This window comes from Trachypithecus francoisi, unplaced genomic scaffold (genome assembly GCF_009764315.1).
Source record: "Trachypithecus francoisi isolate TF-2019V2 unplaced genomic scaffold, Tfra_2.0 Lachesis_group12, whole genome shotgun sequence".
Taxonomy (NCBI): Eukaryota; Metazoa; Chordata; class Mammalia; order Primates; family Cercopithecidae; genus Trachypithecus; species Trachypithecus francoisi.
The window spans coordinates 56,014,812-56,036,005 of record NW_022681457.1 but is presented as its reverse complement, the minus strand read 5'-3'; the positions used below and the strand labels follow the sequence as shown (position 1 = coordinate 56,036,005).

The 21,194-nt window shown below is 44.5% G+C and overlaps 1 protein-coding gene across 3 annotated transcripts in view; it reads left to right on the top strand.

Moving 5' to 3' along the window:
- ZNF43 (zinc finger protein 43) overlaps positions 1-21,194 on the top strand; it is a 534,348-nt gene that overhangs the window by 95,009 nt on the left and 418,145 nt on the right. The gene's annotated exons all lie outside the window — the stretch shown is intronic.

Genomic DNA, 21,194 nt, shown 5'->3' with positions numbered 1-21,194 from the left:
CTGTCCTTTCGCTCTGTCACTAAGATTAGTTTCCGAGACTCATCAACTCTTTCTACCATTGTGTGAACTGTTTTGCACTGCGTTAGCCTCTGCCTTTGGTTTCTGCTAATTTTCTTCGACTTTCATTTTTCTTGTCCTCTGGTGTTTGCTTCGCTGCTCCACTTTGAGGAGTTTGGGCAGCTTCACCCTCAGCCGCTCCAACAGTTCGTCCCCATTTGGCTGAAGCTCTCCGTTCTTCTGTTCTTGGCGTCTGAGATTTGTCAGCGAGGCGGGGTTTACAGGGACCAGGGCTACCGCCGCCTCCCGACTGCGGGGCACCTCCTTCACTTCTGACGGGCGCCAGTTCCAGTCTTGACTCAGCTGAGCACAGCAGGAACAGCCACAGCAGCCGGAGCACCCACGCCCAAGGTCGACCAGCGCTGGGACCCCTGGGCTCAAAGCCGGAATCGGGGCTCAGCTCGGTGCGCGGAAATCCGCCGTCAACCAGGGCATTTCCCACAGCTGGGCGAGCCCTCCTCGACCTGCGGGGCCAGTTCCTCCCACTGGCTTTCTGCTGCCACCTCCCTTTCCACCAGAGGGACGCTCAGGATTGTGCGGGGGCGGGTAGACACCGTGAAGAGTCCAGGGAAGTGAAGAGGGGCTGGGCCGGGCAGGCTCAAGCCCAGCGCAGGGCCGGACCCCTCACGCCTAAGCAGAGATCAGTCATTGCCACCGCGACAAGGACAGAGGGGCCCAGGGTCCCCCAGCCAGCCTCCCTCTGCGTCAGGAGGGAACCATTTCCAAAAAAAAAAAGGTATAGAGTAGAACTGGCATATCTGACCCAACCGAGTTTTCAGTTTTTCTTTCCTCTCAAATTATGCTCGCCTAAAGTAAGATTTCATTTTTCATCCTCCCGTGGCAATTTAATTTTATAATGGTCACAAACTTAGAAACTAAAAATTTTACTCTATTTTACCTAAGAATGCCGAAGTAACATCAAACTTTTAATAGTGCTTTCTGAATTTTACAGTTTATTACCTTCTATTTGATTGTATCAACTAAACAATAATAAATAAAGTCTTGGTTTGCACAGCTCGACCGTTTACAAGGGGAATTTATTCATTTAACTGATAAATGTGTGTGGAGCACACATGTTGTGCCATACTTTCTGCTAGCCTTATGAGATAAAATGGAGAAAAAATAAATTTTGCTCTTTACTCTTATAAAACTTTCAGTCTTGCTGCATAAAATCCTCACACACTCCTGTCAAGTCAATACCTCTAAAGTCTTCTATTAACCTCCTACCCCAAAGTGACCACACATGTTCCAGCTCTATGTATCAGAGTGAACTCTTGTGAATTGGGTCTCAGTCAGTGAGTCACAATCTCAAGGGTGGACAGGATTTGTGCATGAGAGCCCCAGTCACACCTGTAGACTGTGTCTCGGTAGAGGAGTCCCAGCCTCCAGGTGTGCTGCCTCCTGGTCTGAGGTCGTCATCTCACCTGTGGACCACATCCACCTGTGAGAGTCACAATTCCCACTTTTGACTGCTCTGGTTGTGAGATTCAGAATCTCAACAGTGGGCTGTGTCCATGTAGGAGGCTGACAATCCTTACTCTGCCTGTGTGCAAACCAGAGTCACAGTCTCACCTGTGTGCTAGACCCTGTTATGACCCTCTCAGGACCAATGGGGGACTTTGTACAATATGCATAGTATCATAATCCTCTGCTACCTTTATGCAAGCAGGAGACCCAGAACCTTATGTGCTGCCCTAAGCCTAGTTAACAGACTCAACATCTCTCCATTTGGCTGAGTCCAGGTGGAAGAGCCATCACCGTTTTCTAAGCTGGATCCAGAAATGAGTCACCATCTCACCTGTGATGAGATTTCAATATCACAGTCACAATCCCAGCTGTGAACTGTGTCAGTTTGTGTAATTTAGGACCTCACCAGTGGGCTCTGTTTATATGTTAGGGTGATGGTACCGTCAGCGGTGTCTGCATAACAAAGTCACAATCTCACCTGTGTGCTGGGCCCTGTAATGAATCTCTGTACACCAGAGGGCTTTGTACAGTATGCATGAGGGTCATAATCTTCTGTGACTTTCATACAGATAGGAGACCCAGGACTCTATTAGTTTCCTTAAGCCTAGCTATAAGAGTCAACAGCTCTTTTATTGGCTGGCTCGAGGTATGAGGGTCATCACTGTGCCTGTGCGCTAACTCCATAAATAGGTCAACATCACACCTGTGGCTGGATCTACACATGACAGTCAAAATTCCAACTGTGGACTGTGTCCGTGTACAAGATTCAGGACCTCTCCAGAGCTCTCTGTCCATGTGCAGTGATGACACTCGTAACTGTTGGCTGGATAAGCATGCAAGAGTCATAATTTCACCTGTGTGCTGAGTGCAGTTGTATGTGAAATTCTCACCTGTGGAAAAGAAACCAGCTAGGAGAGTCACGTATTTTAAGTGCTGGGCTAAAGATATGTTACAATATCCCCCATGGGCAGGGCCCAGGAAGGAGAGTTAAATTACCTGGGTACTGTGACCAGTGATATGTCACAATGCCTTCTATGGGAATGGCCTAAGCAGGAGTTTTAAATTACCTTTGTGCTGGTCCAAAGATATGTCACAATCCCTCTCAATTGGCATGGCCTAGAGACAATAGTCACAGCACCTAAATTATGGCCACAGAGATACATCACAATACCTCCTGTGGGCAGGACCTAGGATGGGGGGTCACATCACCTGCAGTCTGGACTCAGTAAAATGATTCAATCTCCCCTATGGCCAGGGCCCAGGCAGAAGAGGAGAATCATATCACCTAAGTGCTAAGACCTGTGGTATGTCACAGTCCATTTTGAGGGGGGCAGAATGCAGGGAAAAGAGGACAGTTACATCACCTAGGTAATGAGTTCAGAGGAATGTCACAATACCTACTGTGGGCAGGGCCCAGGCCATACAGTCACATCACTGAGGTGCTGGGCTCAGCGGTATCTCACAATGGCTCTGTGGCCAGGGCCCTGGCAGAAAATAAGAGTCACATGACCTAAGTGCTGGACCCAGTGACATTTTACAACACCCTCTGTGGGTAGGGCTCAAGCATGAGAGCCATATCACTTAGGTGTTTGACCCAGGTATCTGTCACAATCCCCTCTGAAGGCTGGGCCCAGGCAGAGAAGTAAAATTACTCAGGTGCTAGGCTAAAGTATACATCACAACAACACTTGTGGGAAGGTCCAGGGCTAAGATGCACAATTCCACACATGTCCCAGCTTCAGGTAAGAGTCAACATCTCCTGTGAGTTGCATGCAAGTACATGAGTCACAATCTCAGTGATGGACTGAATCCATGCATGAGAGTCCCAATCCCACCTGCAGGCTGTGTCCTGGTGTCAGAGTCAAAGTCTCACCCGTGTGATGAACCCTAGTCATCTACCTGTGGACAAAATCCACATATGAGAATCACAATTCCACCTTTCAACTGCGTCCAAACGTAAAATTCAGAAGCTCATCAGTGGTCTGTATTCATGTGGGAGGGTGACACTTTTTACTGTGGGCTGGAAGTGCACATAAGAATCACAATTTCAGCTGTGCTCTGGGTCCTCTTATTAAAATTCTCCTTACTCCATAGGGCTTTACACTGTTTGGGTGAGAGTCACAATCCCCTTTGAGACATTAGTGCTGGTATACACCCATGATCTTACCTCTTTTCCTAAGTCCAGGTATGAGAGTCAATGCCTCTCATATTGGCTGGATCAAGGTATGAAAGTCATTACTGTGTCACTTAGTTGAGTTCAGATATGAGTCACTCTCTCACCTGTGGCTGGATCCAAACATGACATTAAATATTCAAACTGTAGACTCATCTGAGAGTGAGATTCAAGACCTCACCAGTGGGTTCTGTCTATGTGTGTCGATGACAATTTTTACTCTTGGCTCGGTGTGCACTTGAGAGTCAAAATCTCCACTTTGTGCTGAGTTATTTAATGACACTTTCTGTACAACCTGAGGGCATTATACAATAGGAGCGAGTCTGATAATTTTCTGTGACCGTTATAAAAGTGAGAAATACAAAATCTTTCTTCTTGACCTAAGCCTAAATGTAAGAGTCAACACATCTTCTATTGGCTGGGTTCACTGTGCAAGTGAGTTGGGTTCAGAAATCTGTCATCATCCAACCTGTGGCTGAATTCACATATGACAGTAACAATTTCAAATGTGGATATGTTCATGTGTGGATTCAGGACCTCAGAAATGGGGTCAGTCTATGTGTGAGGGTGGCAATTCAAACTGTTGGCTAGGTGTGTATAGGAGAGTTACAATCTCACCTGTGGACTGGGTCCTGTAATGACACTCTGTATTCCCCAAGAGCTTTATACCATTTGTGTAAGTGTCATAATCTTCTATTGCCTCCCTACAAGTAAAAGACTCAGACCCCTAAGCCTAGCTACCAGACTCAACATCTCTCTTATTGGCTTGGTCCAGGTATGACAGTCATCACCATTCGTGTGAGCTGAATCCAGAAATGAGTCACTATCCCACTTCTGGCAAGATATACATATGACAGTCACAATCCCAACTGTTGATGTGTTCACATATAAGATTCAGGACTTCAACAGTGGTCTTTAATCATGTGTTATGGTGACAATAGCAACTGCTGGCTGGGTTTGCATACAAGAGGAAAAATTTCATCTGTGTGCTGGGCTGAGTAATAGTCACAATCTTACCTGCAGGAAAGGCTGAGAAATGAGAGTGACATCATCTGAATTCTTCACCTAGAAAATGTCTCAATCCCCTCTATAAGCAAGGCCCAGGCAGGAGAGTAACATCATTTGTGTGCAGAGCCGAGTGACATATCATTATATGTCCTCCACATAGAGTCCAGGCAGGAGAGTCACAACATTCAGGTGCTGGGCTCAGAGACATGTCACAATCTCCTTTGGGGGCATTTCTTAGGCAGCAGAGAAGAGGCACATTATGTAGGAAATTCATTCAGAGATGTGTCACAATGTCCCGTTTGGGTGGTGCACAGGCAGCAAAGAGAGTCACATCACCTAGATAATGGGCCTAGCAATATGTCACAATACCCTCTGATGGAAGGGCAAAGACAAGAAAGTCACATAACCTAGGTGGGAAAACCTGACATGTATCACAATTCATGCTATGAGTAGGGATCATGAAAAAGAGGAGAGCCACAAAACCTAGGGGCAGCACTCAGATATATGTCACAATTACCCCAGTGGGTAGAGCCTAAGGTTAAGAGGAGAGTCAAATAACATGAATGCTGTGCCAAGCAATATGTCAAAATCCCCACTGTGGACATGTCCCCTCCCACCAAAAAAAAGAGTCACATTATCTACATTTTGGAACCACAGGTATGTATCAATGATGCCTGTGGGCAGAGAGCAGGCAGAAGAACCACATCATTTGTGTGCTGCGTACTGACAAGTCCGTCTTATCTGTAGTCATGGCCCAGAGAGAAGAGGCAAGTCAAAGTAGCTGGATGCAGAGCGCAGAGATATATCACAATGCCTACTGTAGGCAAAGCCCCGGAAAGAGAGAAGACTCAGATCAAATAGTCGACGGGCCAGGAGATATATCACAATGTCCCCTTGTCTTATGTGGTAAGTCACTCTTTATCTGTAGTCATGGCTCAGACGGAGGAGGCAAGTCAAATTACCTGGGTACAGAGCCCAGAGATATGTTACAATGTCTTCTATAGGCAAAGCCCAGGAAAGAGAGGAGACTCAGATCAAATAGTCAATGGGCCCAGAGATATATCACAATGCCCCCTGTAAGCAGGGTCCAGGCAAGTGACTCAAATCTATTTTGTGTTGGGCCCAGCATATATCGCCATGCCTTCTGAGGGTAAGGCTAAAGTGAAAGAGCGTCTCCTTGGTGTTGGGCCCAGCAATATTTCAATATCTTTTGTGTGAGCAGAACATAGAAAAAAAGAAGAGTCACATCAACTGGGTGCTGAGCCCAGGGATATGACCCAATTCCTCCTGTGAGCAGAAATCATGCAGGAAAAGAAAGTCAAAACACATTGGTGATGGGCACAGAAATATTTTATAATGGCCCCTGTTGGAAGGGCCCAGGCAGAAAAGTAACATCACCTGGTGTTGGACAGTGCAATATGTCAAAATAGCCAGTGTGGTCCTGGCACAGGCAGAAATCACATAACCTGGGCGCAGGGCCTAGCAATCCATCACAATGTCTTCTATGGGCAGAACCAAGGCAGGAGAATAGGTTACATCAGCTAAGTGCTAGACCAAGTGATATGTCATGATCTCTGCTGAAGGCTGGACCCAGGCAGGAGAATCACTCAGATTCTGGGCAGAGGCATATGTCAGATTCACACCTATAGAAAGGTCCAGGGATGAGATTAATTTCACACACGTTCCAGTTCCAGGTATGAGAGTCAACACCTGTAGGTTTGGTAGGTTTGGGCTAAGTACATGAGTCACAGTCTCAACAAGAGACTGAATTTGTACACAAGAGACTAAATCTCTCCTGAAAACTGTGTTCCCTTAGTGAAGTCACAACCTGATAGCTGCAGGGAGTCTTAGTCTGAGAGTCACCAACTCACCTGTGGATCAGATCCATGTATGAGAGTTAATTCTCCAACTTTCCACTGCCTCTGGGTGGGAGATTCAGAACCTCAACAGTGGGCTGTATTCACGTGGAAAAATGACAGTCTTTACTATTGGTCACCTGTGCCTAGGAGTATCACAATGTTACCTGTGTGCTGGGCCTTGTGGCCTTGTGGGGACACTCTCTCTACCATTCAAGGGATTTACATGGTATGCATGAGAGTCAAAATCTGCTCTGAGACCTTCGTGCCGGTATGCACCCATGATTGTACCTGTGGCCCTAAGCCCATTCATGAGAGTCAACATCTCTTCAGTTGGTTTGGTCCAGATAGAAGATTTGTCAACTGTCTATGAGCTGGGTTTAGAAATGAGACACCATCCCAACTGTGGCTGGATGTTCACATATGACAGTCACAATTCCAACTGACCTGCATCCACCTATGAGGTTGAAGACCTCACCAGTGCACTGGGTCCCTGTGTGAATGCCTTTTAGTTCATGTGACATAAGTAATCTTTAGGAAATAAAAACAGCTTTACATGCAAAGTGTGTAAGAAAGTAGAATGTGCTTTCAGCTTAAGATTATAAAAAGGCATAAGACTGTTAATTTTGGGGCCTAGGTTAGAGAGTTGTTAAAGGTTAAAGAGTTGTTTTAAGTTAGAATAAATGTGAAGGTTTGAGCAAGTTGTGGAAGGTTTTTAAAAAATTAATCTCATAGAAAAATTCTGTGTGTGAACATATTGGCTAAAGTTAAATAGATATTATTCAGTTTTTCCATAAATTGAACATTGGAATAAAAGCACAGTAGGTTTTTCTTATAACACAGATTTGCTCTTTAACAAAAATTTTAAATGGTCGTAAAAGATTTCTGAGAATCTTACCTTATAGTCAAACTAATTAAGATTTCATATGTTTGCATATAAGGTTTTATTAAGAATTGAGTTTGGCATCATTAGCATACTAACACAAAGATGAAATATAGGCTTTCACTCTTGAACAAGATTTTCATGTTATATTTATAAAATGAAAGATTTTGATTTGTGTTTTGAATAAACTACAGAAAAAAGACAAGAGACAGATTGTTTGGAAGGCTAAGCCTTTCCTCTATTAATAAGTAAAGGTTTTTGGCTTTTAAAATTTTTTTTAAAAAGAAAAGTTTCCATTTTGGCTAAATGAATGACATAGGGTGACCTGGGAGTTGATTTGATAATGTAAAATGTTTTAAACCTTTGCTATGGGAAAACTTTCCAAAACTAAATTATAAATGTTGTCTTTTCTGACCTATTAATCCTTTAGATAATTAGGTCACCTGAAGTCTGAAAATGACATATTCAATTTATTTGGTATAAAAGTTATACAGAATGTATTGTCAAACATGAAATGGTATTTGGCTTTCTAGGGGTTGTATTTGTATAAATATGTCATTGGTGAGTGTTACAAAATTATGGAAAACTCTTGTAAGTCTGATATGACTTAGTGTGTAGCATGTTATTAATAGTTATAATTGTTATGTAAACTTGTTTATTCCATAAGAGTAACCAATATTTCTAGTCAGTTGTGTTGTTTGTTTGTTTGTTTTGAGATGGAGTTTCCCTCTTGTTGCCCAGGCTGAAGTGCAGTGGCATGATCTCAGCTCACTGCAACCTCCAGCCTCCCAGGGAGGTTCTCCTGCCTCAGCAATTCTCCTGCCTCAGCCTCCCGAGTAGCGAAGATTACGAGCATCTGCCACCACACCCAGATAATTTTGTACTTTCAGTAGAGACAGAGTTTCTCCATGTTGATCAGGCTGGTCTCAAACTCCTGACCTCAGGTGATTGACCTGGCTCAGCCTCCAAAGTGCTGGGATTATAGGCATGAGCCACCTCGCTTGGCTGTCAACTGTGGTTTTAGTAATGGCTGTTCTAAGACTTTTTTTGGTCACCCATAGACAATTGTTGTCTTGTTTTAATCCTTTTCAAAAGGTGATGTATAGTTTGCTGTGGAACATTGATGGGTGCTTTTGAATGCAAATTTCTGATAACTTTGAAGACTGCAAAATTAGAACAGGAGAAAAACTTTAAAGACTCTCATGGAAAGCTGAAATATTAACATATATCTTGCAGAACAAGAGTTTACTGCATGAACTGAATTAATAAAAGATGGAAATAATATTTTTTGGCTTTTTGCTTAAAATGGTGCAGATCCTTTGTTTTCCAGTCAGGAGCACATTCCTTTACAGCTGTTAACAATTGAGTAAAATATACTCCTGTAAACATAATTTGGAGTATATTTGTTTCTCTCTCCCTGTTTTCTCCAGAATATGCAAAGATATTGGTGAGTATTCTTAATTTATGGCAATACAGTTATTTGTATAAGTGCAATAAACATATTTTCATTTGCAACAGGACACAATGGGAGACACAGGTTATTTTACCAAGGCTTTGAGTGAAATCATGGTCTTTTCTTTGAGAAATCATACTTGATTTTTAGAGCCAGTAAAAGCCCTTGGGGAAAATTGGCCTTCTACCTTGTCCACACAGTCTCTGTGCAGGGTTCCTGACCTGTGGTAAGTAAGGAATGTCACTTTCTGACAGGCCCAAGAGTCCCAAGTTATCTTGGGACCTCAAAAAGAAAGGAATTAACCTAATTCCTGCACTCCCAGAAGATTAGACATTCTATGTCACAGGATAAGAAAAGAGGTCAGCACAAGGTACCTTTTACAAAGATCTTTCTGATGAAAAAGGATGCAGTACCAAAGGCAGCAGAAACCCACTAAAAGAAAAATAACAATGAAAGTGACCTCTGGCAGTCCACACTGCTCATTAGTATGCTAAAAGACACTCCCAACAGCACCATGACAGTTTACAGATGTCATGGCAATGTTAAGAAGGTATCCTATATAGTGTAAAAAGGGGAGGCACCCTAATTTCTGGAAGCTGCCCATCCATTTCCTGGAAAACTCACAAATAGTCCATCACTTGTTTAGTATGTAATCAATAAACAACTATAAAAAGAGCCAACCAGCAGCCCTCAGGGCTTCTGTCTAGGGAGTATCTGATATTCTTTTGTTTATTTACTTCTCTAATAAACTTGCTTTCACTTTAAAAAAATAAGTCACATCAAATAGTTGATAGGTCTAAAGATATGTTACAATGCCGTTTGTGGGCTAAGTGCAAGCAGGAGACTCACATAACCTTGGTGCTTTGCCCAGGAATATGTCATAACTCCTTCTGAATACAGTTCAAAAATGAAAGTGTAACATCACCTTAGTTTGAGGCCCAGTGTTACATCACAATCTCCCCTGTGGGCAAAAACTAGAAAGGAGAATCATATCAGTTAGGTGCTGAGTTCAGCAATATGTCATAATGCCCCCTGTGAGCAGGGAACAGCCAAAAAAAGAGAGTCACATAACCTGGGTTATTGGCACAGAGATTTGTCACAATACCCCCTGTTGGCAGGGCCTAGGCATGAGAGTTACATCACCTGGGTGATGGACCCAGCAATATTTCATGATAATTTGTGGACAGGGTACAGGCAGAAGAGTCATGTAACTTGGGTATATAGCCCAGAGATATGTCAAAATACCTTTTATGGATGGTGCCAAGGCAGAAAAAGTGAGTCACATCACCTAGGTACTGGGTACAGCAACACATCACAATTCCATCTGTGGGCTAAACCACGGCAAGAGTCAAGTCACTCAGATGCCAAATAGAGGAATATGTAAGAATCATTCCTGCAGGGAAGTCTAAGGAAAAGATGAACCATCTTACACATGTCCCGATTTTAGGTACAAGAGTCAACACTTCCTGTATGTTGGGTCTAAGTAAATGAGTCACAATCTCACTAGTGGGATGAATTTGTACATGAAAGTCTGAATTTATTCTGTAAATTCTGTTTTCTTACTGGAGTGATGGCCTCATTAGTGTGCTGAATTTTGATCTGAGAGTAACCAACCCACCTGTGGATTGGGTCTACCGAGAGACCATGTTTTAATTTTCAACTGCTTTTGGTTGTGAGATTCAACGCCTCAACAGTGGTCTGTATTAATGTGGAAAGATGGCAATTTTTACTGTCAGTTGGGTGTGGCTATCACTGTCACCATCTCACCTGTGTGTGAACTCCATTGGGATGTTCTCTATACTACCCAAGATGATTGTAGCGTAGCAATGAGAGCCACAATTTGCCCGAGACCTTTATGCTGCTCCCTAAGCCCAGGTAGAAAAGTTAATATTTCTCAAATTAACTGGGCCCAGACAGGAGAGTCCTCACTTATCTATGAGCTGGGTCTAGAAATGAGTCACCATCCCACCTTTGACAGATGTTTACATATGACAGTCAGGAATCAAACTGTGGATTGCATCTGCATGTGAGACACAAGACCTCTCCAATGGGCTGTATCCTGGTGTTAGGGTGACAACCCTAACAGCTGGCTGGGTGTGCATACAAGAAACAATATCCCCTTTGGGACATGTGATGACACTCTCTGTACCACTTAAGGGCTTTATTCCATATACAAGTGTGTGGTAGTTCTCTGTCACCTTCATACAGAGACCCAAGTGTTTTAGCAGTTTTCCTAAGCCTAGCAATGAGAAACAGTATCTCTTCTATTGGCTTGTTTGAGGTGTGAGAATCGTCATTACACCTGTGAGCTGGGCCAGGATGTACATAATAATTTCTCCTCTGAATAGGGAGCAAGCAGGGAAGCCACATTACCTGGGTTTGGGGCTGAAGATATATCACAATCTTCTCTGAGGGCAGGGACAAGGCAGGAGAGTCAAATCACCTGAGTTCCTGGCCAGGGATATGTTACAGTCCTCTCTTGAACGTTGGGAACAGGCAGCAGAGTCACATCACCCGGGTCCTAGGCCCAGTGATATGTCACAATGGTCTCTGTGGGCAAAGCCCAGTCAGAAGAGACACATCACTAGGTTGCTTAGTTCTGTAATATGCCACAATCTTCCCTGAGGGCAGGGTATAGGCAGAAAAAGACAGTCACATTTTTAAAGTCACATGTCTTTTAAAAAAGTCATGAGGCCCTCTTAGGCTGAGTCCAGGCAGAAGTTTTCCTACCCATAGGTGTTGGTCACAGAGGTTTGTCACAATACCAATAATATGTGAAACCCGAGAAAGACAGGATAGTCACATCATCAAGGTGCTTAGTCTGGTGATATGTCACAATCTCTTCTTTTTGCAGGGCTCAGGAAAAAGAGTAGAGTCACATCACCTAGGTGATGAAAAAAATGATACATCATAATATCCCTATGGACAGAGCTTATGCAGGAAAGTCACATCACCCAGGTGTTTAACCCAGCTGTATATTACAATACACATGTAAGCTGTGCCCAGGCAAAAGAGGAGAGTCATATCACTAGGTGCTGGGTGAGGCAATATTTCATAATATCCCTTGAGGGGGAGTCGCAGGCAGTAGATTCACATCACCAAGGTGAATGGCCCAGAGATATGTCCTAATGCCTCTTGTGGGTAGGGTTCTGGAAAAAGAGGAGAGTCACGTAACCTAGTGGCTGGGCCCAGCTTTATGCCACAACCAATGCAGTGGATAAAGCATAGTCATAAGAAGAAAGTCACACCATGTAGGTGCTAAGCCAAGTGATATTTCACAATCCACACTGCACAAGTTGCAGAAAAAAACAGGAACGTCATATCATCTATATGATGGGCCTAATGATATATCATAGTAACACTTGAGGAAGGAGACCAGGAAGAAGTATTACATCAGCTGTGTTCTGGGCATAGCAGTAAGTCACTTTCCCTGTCTCCCACTCTCCTGAAGGCATGGCCCAGGCAGAGGAGGAGAGTCACATCAACTGAGTGATGAGCACAGAAATATATAACAATGCCCTCTGTAGATAGAACCCAGTCATAAGAGTTACATCCTTTGGGTGTTGGACCCTGCAATATGTCACAATGGCCAATGCTGTCTGGACACAGGCAAAAGAGTCGCATAATCTATCTACAGAGCACTTTGATATGTCACAGTGTTCTCTGTGGGTGGTGCGACAGCAAAAGAATAAAGTCACATCACCTAGGTGCTGGGTCCAAGGATGTGTCATATTTTTATCTGTTGTCTGACCCCAGGAAAGAGAGTCAAATTACTAAGGTCCTGGGCAGAGGCTTATGTCACAGTCACACCTAGGAAGGTCCAGGGATGCGATTGACAATCTTGAACACATCTCGGTTTTATTTATGAGAGAAAACCTCCTGTATGTTGGCTCTAAAAACAGGAGTCACAGTCTCAATGAGAGAGTGGATCCATACATGACAGCCTCAATCACTCCTGCAAACTGTGTCCTCTTTGCAGAGTCACAGCCTCACATGTGTGCTGAATGTTTGAGATTAACCAACTCACCTGTGGATTGGATCCATGGATGATAGTCAATTTTCCAACTTTCCTCTGACACAGGGTGTGAAATTAAGAACCTCAAAAAGGTCTGTGTTCATGTGGAAGGATGACACTTTTTACTATCAGCTAGGTGTGCATACAGATGTTACAATCTCATCTGATTCCTGGACCCTGTTAGGACACTTTCTGTATCGCACAAGGGTTTTATGTTGTATGCATGAGAGTCACAATCTGTTCTGATATCTCTGTTCTGAAATCAATACTAGTATGGATTCATGATTTTACCTGTGGCTTTAAGTCCAGATATGAGGGTCAATATCTCTTCAGTTGGTGGGTTCCAGACAGAAAAGTCTTTACCTACCTATGATTTGGGTTTAGAAATGAATCCCTGTCTTAACAGTGGCTGAATGTTCTGTCACAATTGCATCTGTAGATTACGTCTGCATTTGGGATTCAGGACCTCTCCAGTGGGCTCTGTCTATGTGTGAGGGTGATGATCTTCATGAGTGCCACGTGTAAATGTATAAAACACAATCTCAATTGTGTGCTGCACCCTCTGCTGACACTCAGTACCAGCTGAGTGCTTTATACCACATGCAATAGAGTGATAAATCTCCATGATCTTTGTACAAAGAGGAGACCAAGGACCTTACCCATTTTTCTAAGCCTACCTACAAAAGACAGTATTTCTCCTATTGGCAGGTTTGGGGAATGAGGGTGATCATCACATCTGTTACCTGAGTAAAGATGTATGCCACAATCCCACCTGTGGATGGGGAGTGAGCAGGAGAGCCACATCATCTAGGTTTGGATCTAGAGATATTTCTCAATATTTCCTAAGGACAGAGATCAGGCAGGAGAGTCACATCACCTGCATGTTGCTCCTAGCAATATGTCACAATTTCTCCTATGGGTAGGGTGCAAACAGAAGAGAGTGACATCTCCTATGTAATGTATGAAGAGATATGTCACAAGGCTTTCTGTGTGTAAGGTTTAGGCAAGAGCCTTCCACACACTAGGTGTTGGGCCTAGCAATATGTCACAATACTCAAAATATGAGAGACCTGCATAAAAGAGAGGATACACATCACCTAGGTGGTGGGTCTGGTGATACGTCCCAATCTTCTTTGTTGGCAGAGCCCAGACGGTAAAAAAGAGTCATATCACTTGGAAGATAAATGAAAAGATAGGTTACAATACTACTGTTGGAAGAGCCTATGCTGAAAAGTAGCATTACCTAGGCATTGGCCCAGCATGTGTCACAATACACAACATATACATTGCTCAGGCATGGAACAAGAGTCACATCGCCTAGGTGCTGAGCTCAGAGATATGTCACAGTCTCTCTAATGGGCATATCTCAAATAAGAGAGTAGAGTCTCATCAAACAATTGGTGCATCCAGAGACATGTCACAATGCCTCCTGTGGGCAGAGTCCCGGCAGGAGACTCACATTATTTTGATGCTGAGTCAAGCAATATGTCACAATGTCTTTTGAGGGCAGGGCCAAGGCAAAAGAGCCATGTCACCATGCTGTTGGGATCAGCCATATGTCACAATCTCCTCTTTGGGCAGAACTCTGGTAGAAGAGAAGAGACATCTGCTAGGTGCTAGGCCCAGTGAGATGTCACAATTTCCCTTGTAAGCAGGGACCAGGCAGAAACATAGAGTGCCATCACCTGAAAGATGTGTGAAAAGATGTGTCCCAATGCTTTCTATAGGCAGGGCTCAGGCAGGAAAGTTAAATCACCTGGATATTGGACTGGCAATATGTTACAATGTCTTACGTGGGCAGAGCACAAACAGATAAGTCAGATAACCTGGGTGCAGGTCCCAGTCATATGTCATAATGTTCCCTGTGGGCAGCGCCAAAGCAGGAGAGGGGACTCACATCACCTGGGTAATAGGATCAGCAGTATTTTACAATGGCCCCTGTGAGCTGTGTCCAAGCAAGAGAGTCACATCACTCAGCTGTTGGGCACAGGTGTATGTCCCAATGACACCTGCAGAAAATTTCAGGGATGAGATTAATAATATAGCAGATATACTGGTTCTAGTCATTAGAGTCAACACCTTCCGTTTGTTGGATCTAAGTACATGAGTTAGAATCTCAGTCATGAACTGGATTTGTTCATGACAGCATCAATTGCTCCTGTGAACTGTGTCTTTTTAGAAGAGTTATAGTCTCACGGGTGTGCTTAATTTTGGTCTTAGTGTCACCAACCTACCTGTAGATCAGATCTATATATGAGAGTCAATTTTCCATCTTACAACTTCTTTCAGGTGTGGGATTCAGTATCTCAACACTGGGCTGTGAATATGTGGGAGAATGAAAATTTTACTGTGAGCTGAGTGTGCATAGGAGCATCAACATCTTTTCTGTGTTCTGGATCCTGTTAGGACACTCTCTGTCCCACCTGAGAACTTTGTACGTTATGCTGGAGAGTCACAACATGCTCTGAGATATTCATGCTGGTGAAGACCCATGCTTATACCTGTGGCCCTGAGCCCAGGTATGAGGTTCAACATCTCTTTAATCAGCTGTGTATAGGTAGAAGTGCCCTCACCTGCCTGCAACCTGGGTTGGGAAATGTATCAGCATCTTGACTCAGTGCGGTGGCTCATGCCTGTAATCCCAGCACTTTGGGAGGCTGAGGCAAGTGGATCACAAGGTCAGGTGTTCAAGGTCAGCCCGACCAACATGGTGAAACCCCGTATCTACTAAAAATACAAAAATTAACTGGGTGTGGTGGTGCATACCTGTAATCCCAGCTACTCAGGAAGCTGAGGCAGGAAAATCGCTTGAAGCTGGGAGGCAGGGGTTACTGTGGACCGAGATTGTGCCACTGCACCCTAGCTTGGGTGACAGAGCGAGGCTCCATTTCAAAAAAAAAAGAAAAAAAGAAAAAAAAAGAAAAAGAAATATATCACCATCTTAATTGTGACAAGATGTTCGCATATGACAGTCACAATTACAACTGTGGGCTGTCTGCATGTAAAATTTATGACCTCACCAGTCGCCTCTATTCATGTATAAGGGTAAAAATCCTAATGGTTCACAGGATGTGCATATGAGAAACACCATATTACCTGTGTGCTCGCCATATGATGACACTCTTTTTTTTTTTTTTTTTGAGGCGGAGTCTCGCTCTGTCACCCAGGCTGGAGTGCAGTGGCCGGATCTCAGCTCACTGCAAGCTCTGCCTCCCAGGCCCATGCCATTCTCCTGCCTCAGCCTCCCGAGTAGCTGGGACCACAGGCGCCTGCCACCGCGCCCGGCTAATTTTTTTGTATTTTTTAGTAGAGACAGGGTTTCACTGTGTTAGCCAGGATAGTCTCAATCTCCTGACCTTGTGATCCACCCGCCTCAGCCTCCCAAAGTGCTGGGATTACAGGCGTGAGCCACCACATATGATGACACTCTATGAACCGCCCAACTGATGCAAGAGAGTGTTAATTTTCTTTTTCTTTTTCTTTTTCTTTTTTTTTTTTTTGAGATGGAGTCTCACTCTTTCACCCAGGCTGGGGTGCAGTGGTGTGATCTCAGTTCACTGCAAACTCCGCCTCCTGGGTTCAAGTGATTCTCGTGCCTCAGCCTCCTGAGTAGCTGGGATTATAGGCATGAGCCACCAGGCCTGGCTAGTTTTTGTATTTTCAGTAGAGACAGGGTTTCACTATGTTGGCTAGGATGGTCTCGAACTCTTGACCTCAAGTGATTCACCCAGTTACATTAAATTGTTGATGGGCCCAGAGGCAAGTCACAGTGCTTCTTGTGGGCAGGATTCAAGCAAGAGATGGACATCACCTTGGTGCTGAGTTCAGAAATATGTCACAACGCCTTTAGAGGGAAGGGCTAAGGCAAAAAAAAATCATGTTGGTGTTGAGCCTGGTGATATGTCACAATGTCCTCTGCAGGCAGAACCTAAAAAGAAGAGGCATATCAGCTAGGTGCTGGACCCATAAATAAGTCAAAATCTTCTTGGTGAGCAGGGACCCTGAAGGAGAAGAGTCCCATCACCTGAGGAGTGGGTGCAGATATATGTCACAACGACCTCTGTAGGCAGAACCCAGGCAGGAGAGTTAAATCACCTTAATTTTGGACCCAGCAATTTAGCACAATGTCGTATCTGGGCAGGGCACAGCAGAAGAGTCTTACAACCTTGGTGCTGGGCTCAGTAATACGTCACAATGTCCTACTGTAGGCAACACCAATGCAAGAGAAGAGACTCACATCATCTAAATGCAAGGCCCAGCAAAATGTCACAGTGCCCACTGAAGGCAGCACCAAGGCAGGAGAATGTAATTGCATCGCCTAGGTCCTGGGTCCAGTGACATGTCACAGTCACATCTCTGAACTTGGCCCATCCTAGAGAGTAAAATTACTCAGGTGTTAGGCAGAACCATATGCCACAGTTACACCTGCAAGAAAGTCTATAGATATGATTAACAGTCTCCCAAATGTCATGAATCTAGGTACGAGACTCAACACCTCCTGTATGTTGGGTGTAAGTACACGAGGCAAAATCTCAATGGTAGATTGGACTCATGCACGGGAAACCCAATCTCTCTTTAAGACTGCATCCCTAGGCCAGGTGCGGTGGCTCATGCCTGTAATCCCAGCACTTTGGGAGGATGAGGTGGGTGAATCACAAGGTCAGCAGTTGAAGACCAGCCCGGCCAACATGGTGAAACCCCATCTCTACTAAAAATACAAAAAATTCGCTGGGTGTAGTGGTGGGCACCTGTAATCCCAGCTACTTGGGAGGCTGAGGCAGGAGGCTTGAACCTGGGAGGCGGAGGTTGCAGTGAGCCGAGATCATGCCACTGCAATCTAACCCAGGCGACAGAGTGACTCTGTCTCAAAAAAAAAAAAAAGAAAAAGAAAAAGAAAAAAAAAGACTGTATCCGTTTGGTGGAGTCCCAGCCTGTCTGGTGTGTTAAATCTTTTTCTTAGTGCCACAAACACAATTGTGGACCAGATACATGTATGAGAGTCAATTTTTCAACTTTTGAATTGCTCTGAATGTGAGATTTATAACCTCAAATGAGGGCTGCATTGATGTGGAAAAATGACAATCTTTACTGTCATTTGTGTGTGCATATGTGTGTCACAATCTCACCTGTGTGCTGGGTCTTGTTAGGACAATCTCTGTGCCACCTGATGGATGTATACAATATACGTGTCGGTGACATTTCACTCTGAGACTTTTATGCTGGTATAGATCAATGATTTTACCTGTGAAATTAAGTCCAGGTATGAGAGTCAATATCTCTCTGATTGACTGGGTCAATCAGAGAAAACATAGAAAGGAGAGTCTTCTCCTTTCTATGAGCTGGGTTTAGAAATGAGTAACCATCTCAACTGTGGCCAGATGTTCACATATCACTGTTTTTTTTTTTTTTTTTGAGGCAGAGTCTCGCTCTGTCGCCCAGACTGGAGTGCAGTGGCGCAATCTCGGCTCACTGCAAGCTCCGCCTCCCGGGTTCACGCCATTCTCCTGCCTCAGCCTCCCGAGTAGCTGGGACTACAGGCGCCCGCCACCTCGCCCGGCTAGTTTTTTTTTTGTATTTTTAGTAGAGACGGGGTTTCACCATGTTAGCCAGGATGGTCTCGATCTCCTGACCTCGTGATCCGCCCGTCTCGGCCTCCCAAAGTGCTGGGATTACAGGCTTGAGCCACCGCGCCCGGCCTCATATCACTGTTACAATTCCAACTTTACACTGTATCTGTGTGTGAGATTCAGGACCTCAGAAGTGCTCTCTGTCCATGTGCAAGAGTATCAATCTTAATGGTTGGCAGAGTGTGCCTATGAAAAACACAATCTCACCTGTGTGCTGGGCCCTGTGATGACACTCTGTATACCATCCGAAGGCTTTACATGACATGCAAGACAGTGGTCATCATCTATGATCTTCGTACAAAGAAGAGATTAAAAGTTTTACTCATTTCTATTAAGCCTTGCTATGAGAGACAGTATTTCTTCTATTGGCTAATTCAAGGTATCAGTCATAGTCATACCTATGAGCTGGGAAAAGATACATGTCACAATTCCACCTGTGGGTAAACAGTAAGCAGGAGAGTTGCCTCACCTTGCTTTTGGGTTAGAGATATGTCACAATTCTCTCTGAAGGCAGGGAACAGAAAGAAGAGTCACATCAACTGAGTGCTGGACCCAGTGATATGTCACAATGTTGCCAGTGAGCAAGTCCCTGGCAGAAGAGACACATCACCTGGTTGTTGGCCCAGCAGTAAGTTACAATCTTTCCTAAGGGAAGGCTACAGGCAGAAAAGGAGAGCCACATCTCATACATTATGAATTTAGAGATATGTCATAAGGCCTAGCTGTAGGCATGGCCAAGGCAGAAGCTTCTCATTTCTTTGGTGCTTGACCCTATGTCACAATACTCCAAATATGCAGGGCCCAGTCAGTAGAGGAGAATCACATAACCTAGGTGCCAGGTCCTGTTATATGTTACAATTTCTGAATATGGCAGGGGACAGGCAGAGAGGAGCATCACATCACCTAGGTAATGAATGAAAGAATATGTTATAATGTGCCTGTGGGCAGGGCCTTTGCAGAAGACTCGCAACACCTAGCTGTGGACCCAGCCATATGTTCCAATACATGATGCAGAGCCTGGGAAAAAGAAGAGAGTCAAATCACCTAGGTGCTGGGCCAAGAGATACTTCACAATCCCTTGTTGGGCACAGCCTAAGCAGTAGAAAAAAGTCATATAACATAGGAGCTGGGTACAGCAGTATGTCACAATAACCATTGAAAGAAGGGGGAGGCCGGGCGCGGTGGCTCAAGCCTGTAATCCCAGCACTTTGGGAGGCCGAGACGGGCGGATCACGAGGTCAGGAGATCGAGACCATCCTGGCTAACATGGTGAAACCCCGTCTCTACTAAAAAAATACAAAAAACTAGCCGGGCGAGGTGGCGGGCGCCTGTAGTCCCAGCTACTCGGGAGGCTGAGGCAGGAGAATGCCATAAACCGGGAGGCAGAGCTTACAGTGAGCTGAGATCCGGCCACTGCACTCCAGCCTGGGCGACAGAGCGAGACTCCGTCTCAAAAAAAAAAAAAAAAAGAAAGAAGGGGGAGCCAGGAGAGTCACATCACCCATGTGAGGAACCCAAAGGGTGTCACAATGCCTTCTGAGGGCAGAGGACAGGCTGGAGGATTATATCAGCTGGGTGCTGGACTCAGCAATATGTCACAATAGCCTATGTGGGCAAAACACTAGCAGGAGAGTCACATAACCTGTGTGCAAGGAGCAGTGATATGTCAAAATGCTCTCTCTGGGCAGAACCAAGACAAGAGAATAGATTCACATCGACTAAGTGCCTGGTGCAGCAAGATGTTACACACAACCTGTGGGCTGAGCCCAGGCAGGAGAGTAAAATTGCTCAAGTGCTAAGCTGAGGTATATGTCACAATCACAGCCGCAGGAAGGTCCAGGGATGAGATTAACCATCCTGAACATGCTTTGGTTCTAGGTATGAGAGGTGCCACCTCCTGTATTTTTGGGTCTAAGTGTATGACCTGCAATCTCAACAGTTTACTGAATCTGTCCATAACAGCCTCTATCCTTCCTGCAGACTGTGTCCCTTTAATGGAGTCAAAGCCTCACAGATATGCTGGATCTTGATCTGAGAGTCATCAACCCAACTGTGAACAGAATCCAAGTATGAGTCAATTTTCCAACTTTAACTTTCTTCACATGTGAGATTCAGAACCTCAACAGTGGGTTGTGTTCATATGGAAGAAAGGCAATATTTACTGTTGACTGGATGTATACATGAGTATCATAATCTCACCTGTGTGCCATGCTCTCTTATGACACCCTCTGTACCACCTCGGGGCTTTCCACAATATGCATTAAGTCACAATGTGCCCTAGACTTTTGTGCTCATACGGACCCATGATCCCACCTGTGGCCCCAAGCCCAGGAATGAGAGTTAACATCTCTCCAATTGGATATGTCCAGATAGAAGAGATCTAAACTGCCAGAATTAGAAATGAGTCAGCATTCAAACTACAGTTGAATGTTCACATACGACAGACACAATCCACACTGTGGGCTTCATTGTGAAATTCAGGACCTCTCCAATGGGCTCTGCCCATGTGTGAGGGTGATAATTTCACCTGTTTACTGTGCCCTGTGATGACACTTTCTGTACCACTCAAGGGCTTTGTAAGATATGTAAAAGAAAAGTAATCTGTTATGACCTTCATACAAAGGGAAGGATCCAGGATCCTACTAATTTTTTTTG